The 6,445-nt window shown below is 33.3% G+C and overlaps 1 long non-coding RNA gene across 4 annotated transcripts in view; it reads left to right on the top strand.

Annotated features, from left to right (window-relative positions):
* Positions 1-6,445, top strand: part of LOC145243654 (uncharacterized) — a 455,606-nt gene that overhangs the window by 587 nt on the left and 448,574 nt on the right. For 3 of the 4 annotated variants that reach the window (XR_013862925.1, XR_013862926.1, XR_013862924.1), the window contains exon 1: positions 1-3,276. This exon is cut by the window's left edge and continues 587 nt beyond it. This is a non-coding gene — a long non-coding RNA (uncharacterized LOC145243654). The remainder of the gene's footprint in view (positions 3,277-6,445) is intronic. The other variant, XR_013862923.1, reaches the window with a different exon arrangement.

The following is a 6,445-nucleotide window of genomic DNA, read 5'->3' as shown; positions in this document are numbered from 1 at the left end:
GATAATATCAGTAATAGTAGAAAGGCTATGAATAATACCAAAAAACTTTGAAAGAAGAATGAGTATGTGTGTGTGTGTGTGTGTGTGTGTGTGTGTGTGTGTGTGTGTGTGTGTGTGACCATACACCGGCACCACACCAAATAAGTGAGGAGGGTCAAGGAGGGTGGAAAGGTGGAGGAGAGAAAGCACTATCTGGACCTCTGCTAGTTGAGTGCAAAGAAGACTGGGACCTTGTGGAGGCTTATTGTCACCCAAATTTCAGTAAAGACCAATGGTTGCTGCCAACTAGAAATCAATGGTAAGCAGCTGTTGCAATAATGCAAATTCTTAATTCAACAATAAGAACGACTAAAACATTAAGGAAAACCCTTGAATGCATCGACTAATATACATGAGCTACAAGCACAAGCCAGACGTACAGAAACTGCAACAGACGTAAAACACAAAGAAACATCACATGGAATGATGAAAACTGAAACGATATAATTGTAAGTTAACCCTCATGTGCGTCTGCCTTCCGCCCCCCTCATTTTCTTTGGTGAGTGTGTGTGTCACCATAAATTGGCACCACACAAAATAAGTGAGAAAAGTCAAGGAGGGTGGAAAAACCGAGTAGAGAAAGCACTAGCCAAATTTCCGCTGGATTTAGTAAAAAGAGGATTGGGACCTTGGGGAGAATTATTGCCACCCAAATTCCAATGAAAACCAATGGTCGCTGCTAACAAATCAATGGTAAGCGCCTGTTGCAATAACGCAAATTCATCTGAAAAGGTTATCGAAAAAGGTAGAGAGTACTGGAAATCTGGTGAGACTTGTTGTCACTTAGACTCCAGATAACACCACAAGTTGTTCTCAAAGAGAAATCTTTGATGATGGCCTGTGTGACTACTCCTAGCGATTAAATATTAATAAAAGGCATTAGCCTCGACTGATACCACACAAAATAATTGTGAAGGGTCGAGGAGGATGGAAAGACCGAGGAGAGACAACACTAACCAGACCTCCACTTGAAGAGTGCTGATAGTATTGAGACTTGGGGGTGGGGGCTTATTGGCATTCAAATTTCAGAGAAGCTCAATGGTCGTTGCTGTCGAGAAACCATTGCATGATAAACGGTTGTTGCGATAAGGCAAAGTTATTTGCAATAGTTTTTGTAAAGAGTTGAAAAATATTGGAAATCTGAGGGAGACTTGTTGCCACATAAACTGCAGGGAACATTATCTGTGTAAAGACTTCTAGAAGAAGAAGAAGAAGAAGAAGAAGAAGAAGAAGAAGAAGAAGAAGAAGAAGAAGAAGAAGAAGAATCGAGATAGGAAAGGAAAACTGATGACTATAGAAGAAAAGAAAGAGATGGGGAAAAGAAAGAAAGCAAAATAAATAAATACACAAAAAAGGGGCGGAGAAATTGAAATTTAAAGAGAAAAAATTATGAACGAAATGAAAGATGGACAAAAATAATAATAATAAAAAGAGAAAAGAAAGAACGAAAAAGAAAGAGAAATTAAAATAACCAAACAAGGTAAGAAAAAGAAACAAATGGCGGGGTGGGAGGATAAAGAAAAAAGACGGTGCTTCAATAGAATTTGAAACGAACGAAATTGATTTTGCAGAATTAAACCTACAACTTAGGTTAGGATTATTTTAAGACCAGTTTAGGGTTAAGGGAAAAGAAAAGAAAAGAAAAGAAAAAACAGTTTATTTCGGCTTCAGATTCTATAGATGGACCAAAAGGAAATAATGTAAGGAAAAATGGAAGCAAGGCAAGGAAAAGAAAGAAAGAAAAGAAAAAAATCAGGCATAAAAAATTTATGGAGGGAAGGGAAAGAAATGTTGATAGAAAGAAGAAAGAAAGAAATTACAGCTAGAGGAAAGAAAGAAAGAAAGAAAGAAATGATGGAAAAGAGAAGAAAAGAAAGGGATAATTCTAGAAGGAAAGAAATTTCTTGATGATGGAAAAAAAATAAAAGAAAGAAATGACGAGAGGGAAGAAATGATGGGAGAAAAGAAAGAAATTACCGGGGGGGGGGGAGAAAAAGTTGAAGAAAGAAAAAGAAAAAAAGATGAAACAAGCAAAAAATGAAATAAGAAATAATTAAAATGAAAAAAATTAGATATGAAAAATATCAAGGAAAGAAAGGAAGGAAATAAGAAATATGGAGAGAAAAGAAAAAGGAATGATGTAGAGGTGGAGAAAGAAAGAAAGGAAATAGCGAAAGGGGAAAAAAGAAAGAAAATAGAAGGTAAATAAAAGGATAGCTCCTCCTTCTCCCCCCCCCCTCCTACCCGGCAAACAAAACGGAAACTGAAAGAGCGTTTGAGAAAGCATGGGTTAGCAATCGTAGAGAGGGGGGGGGGCAATAGAAATAATAGAGAGAAAGTAAGCGGAAGAGGGGAAAGGAAGAGGATGAACAGATAAGGGAGGAGGAGAGTCGAAACGGCAGAATCGTCAAAATCGCAGTTGCTGTTTCAGGCTTGGAGCCGGTGCGCGCACACACACACACTGTCTCACAAAAAAAAAAAAAAAAAAAAAATACACATTCACACACAAACAAATACTACACACACATATATATTAGAATAACTTCACTAATGCATAGGTGCGCGCAGGCAAACACACGCACACACAATTAAACAGGGTATATATATATATATATATATATAATATATATATATAAGTATCGTCATACACACACATGTATACATACGCACCGATTATACGCACTTCATGTGATTACGGGCCACTACAAGAACAACAATAACACTTCTACGTAAATACAACATAAGTAGGTTTTAAGCTTATAGTGGCAAATTTAAAATATACACAGATACCCAAACACACAGGCATGTCAGTTAGAAATATACATTAAAAAAATAGCTTAGTTTATTGCTTATTTAAACGTAAATAACTGTATAGTTTAAAAATATCAACAAAAAATAAATTAATTAATTAAATAATAAAGAAAATTAAAAAAAAAAAAAAAAAGTCAATTCGAGCGCACTTTCTTTCTTCCCAGCTTCACGATTTAAATTTAACAAATAAGAATTAAAAAAAAAAAAAAAATACCGAAAAGGAGACTTGGACGATTGTCTGAATTATATATTACGTGATTTTTTTTGGGGGTAGTGTACGTCTGTTGGATTTAAAAGAAAATATAAAAGAAGCAAAAAAAAAAAAACAAAACAAAAAAAAAAAAAACACAACAATGGCTTTACACGCAGATCGTAAAACAAAAAAGGAAAAGGAAGTCCTTATTGAATTCGAAGGTCAAGTTAGAGGTAAGTCGCCTTAAAATTTTATTTTATTTTTTAAAATTTGGATTAAAAATCTTAAAATGCATCACATAGAAAAAAACGGTACTTATGCACTTATGTTACCGTGCTGAAATAATATTATTTAGAAAGCCATTCTTAACATGGAGAGGGTGTTTTTTTTCTTTTCTTTTTTTAACTATTCTGTACTTTCACGTAACAGTTATTGAATTGTTACAAAAGATATCGCAAAACTTTATTTTTAAAAAAATAGCACGGTAACATAAGTGCATAACCACCACATCACAACACAACACATTAAAAATAAAGAATGGCGCTTGTACAGAATTGGGACGAGATTTTCAGAAATCGTAAAACTGAATTTCACATGAAAACAATGGTACCTACGTTCTTTTTAAATTAAATTTTAAATTTAATTTTTTCTCTCTCCGATATATATACACACATACATGTTAGAGTTAAAACAAAACAAAAACAACTCCTTATTCTAATTATGAATAATAAAAAAAAAAAGTTGCATTTTTAAACAACTGACCAACAGCTGTAATTAACCGAAAATGTTAAATGTCTATGATTATTAATTTTAATACAACCTGTCTTCTTTTTAAGCTGTTTTATTCCGTAACATTTCCAATAATTTTTTTCTCCACAATCTTGAATAGGGGGAATAGAGGATAGCCCCTCAAATATTAAAAAGAAAAACAAAATCGCATCTTAAATAAAACCCAGCACAAAGCCGATTTTAAGAACCAATTAAATTGGGATTTATTTTCTGGTCACGAAGAGGGGGATTGATATATTAGTTAAACTGAATGTGAAAGTGATCACCCATTTTATTACCAGGTGCTTTCTTTAAGGTGCTAATGTGACGAAATGCAGAAATAGCAAAAATAATAGCGCGGGTTTCGCGCCCACCCCTCTCCTCTTGTAACTTGGAAATAACGACGCACAGAGTGTTTACATTTTGTTTTTTAATAATGAAACTATACTTGTACAGAAATTGAAGTGAACTGTTTATTTTTATTTTGACTGTAACACTAAATATTCGATTCAGCGAACAGTTTGGTTCGGTTCAAATTCTGTAGAAGTACTAAATTTTGCAATAACTTAATTTATAGGTAATTTAATGTTTCGGTACTTATGCACTTATGTTACCGTGCTGAAATAATAATCTTATTTTGAAAGTTATTCTTAACATGGGGAGGGGAAAGCCACTCTTAACATGGTGTTTTGTAACTAATCTGTACGTGTACTTCAAAAAAAAATATCGTGAAGCTTTAATTTAACTTGAAAAAAAATATTTAAAAATAGTGCGGTGGCAAAAGTGCAAGTGCACAAGCACCAATTTTTGTTTAGCTTTTGCTTCGAGTGCTTCTACAGAATTTGAACCTAATCAAACCTGGATTAAATAAGCAATTCAGTAGAAATGGTATCATTTTATATATAAATATGAATTTGAAAATCAAATAAAATTATTACAGCATCGTTTGGTCATTAAATTATTCTGAATCAAAGTGTTGTAAATATAACTGTTCTTATTTACCTGCATCCCTACAAGAGCAGAGTTAGACACAAGGTCAGTTTTTAATGTTGCCCCCCCCCAAAAGGGGAACTGTGGATAGGAACAAAAATAAAAATTTTCTCATTCATGAAGGATTTCTCCCTCACTGACCGAGGACAGAAAAGGTGAAGTGATTTAAAAACAACGTTGTCTTCCTTCGGGCCAAGATCACACATCTTATTGCTACTGTAGCAATGTAGCATCAGAACAGATACTACACTGTGATCTTGACCCGAAGGAAGACAACGCTGTTTTTAAATCCCTATTTATAAAATTATTGAAAAAAAAAAAAAAAAAAAAAAAAAAAATTCAAACTGTTATTTTAATATATGAGGATTTACTGATAAATTTAAAAATAGATTTTTTTTATTCGAAAGTTTAATTCTGTTTAAAATTTCGAAGTTTAACGAATTATTTTTTAACTAATTAACCAAAATCCAAATTTCAATAAAAATTTTCAACAATTTCGGAAATTTTAAATCTGACGTTCCTTGGAATAAATGTGATATTATGGCACTTAATGATCTAGTTAATAGTAGGATAGACGTTTTCTAGTAATCGTGACAAAGGGTGATCGTCACCTATTCCCCCCTCCCCACGCTTTTCAATGGCCTTGTGCCTGATTTGTTATTAATGTAATAAAACTTCAAAGTGGGGGATTTGTTTACGTAGAAATGGAAATGCATGCTGGCGGATGTCGTAATTATTTTTTTAAATAAGATTTTAAAATTTAGTATTTTACGCTCTTGCAGTTTTTATTTTATTAATGAATAGCAAATAAATTACAAGTAAATAAAAAAAAAGGTCTCAATATAATTATCTAAGTTAATTTAATACGATAAACGTGCACATGTTAAATGGTCACACAATTGACCACAGGTTTCCCTCTTCCTGTTAAGTAGAGAATGGATGATAGGGTCGCAACAAACCATAATTATAGATCGTCTCGGCACTGCCACTGCTTGTTGCGTGTTTTATTTTATTTATTTTATTTATTGATGTACTGTTAGATTTTATGAATGAAAATTAGCCTTATCTAATATTAAAATGACTATATTGACCAAATTAAAAAAAAAAAATACCGTTGAATTCTTAGATGCCTTCAATTGAATAATTTCTTCATCCAGACTGCTGGACTTTGGAATTCCCTCCCTGTTTCTTGCTTCCCTAATTGTACTAACCTGCAGAATTTTAAATGTACCTTGAACAGACATCTCGCTGCTCAACTCCCGACAATCCCCTGTTAGACACAATCTCAAATAGTAATCCCTTGCGTTCCAAGTAACAATATATCCCTTTTTGGCGATGAAACAAGAGTAACGAAACAAAACCAAAAAAAAAAAAAAAAAAAAAAAAAGAATAATATTTGTAAGAACTCGGCACCCAGAGGATTTCAGTTCTCTGGAGTCAGTTCTGAGTCTTGACGGAGAATCTAGCCAATAATCACCTTTTTATTTCATTTTCTTTGCTAGGATTCAAATGAATTTTAGCATTTCAAAGGTTAACCCTCGGCATGCTTAATATCGTCTGCCTCGTCAAACTGTTCGCGACTTTCAAATCGTGAACTGCTTGTGCTTCGGACATTCTAAAAACTGATATTTGGTTCGGTTTAGA

This window comes from Euprymna scolopes, chromosome 22 (assembly GCF_053919585.1).
Source record: "Euprymna scolopes isolate OS-2025 chromosome 22, ASM5391958v1, whole genome shotgun sequence".
Classification (NCBI taxonomy): domain Eukaryota; kingdom Metazoa; phylum Mollusca; class Cephalopoda; order Sepiida; family Sepiolidae; genus Euprymna; species Euprymna scolopes.
Note: the sequence above shows the minus strand (reverse complement) of the source record. Positions and strands in the feature narration are given on the sequence as shown.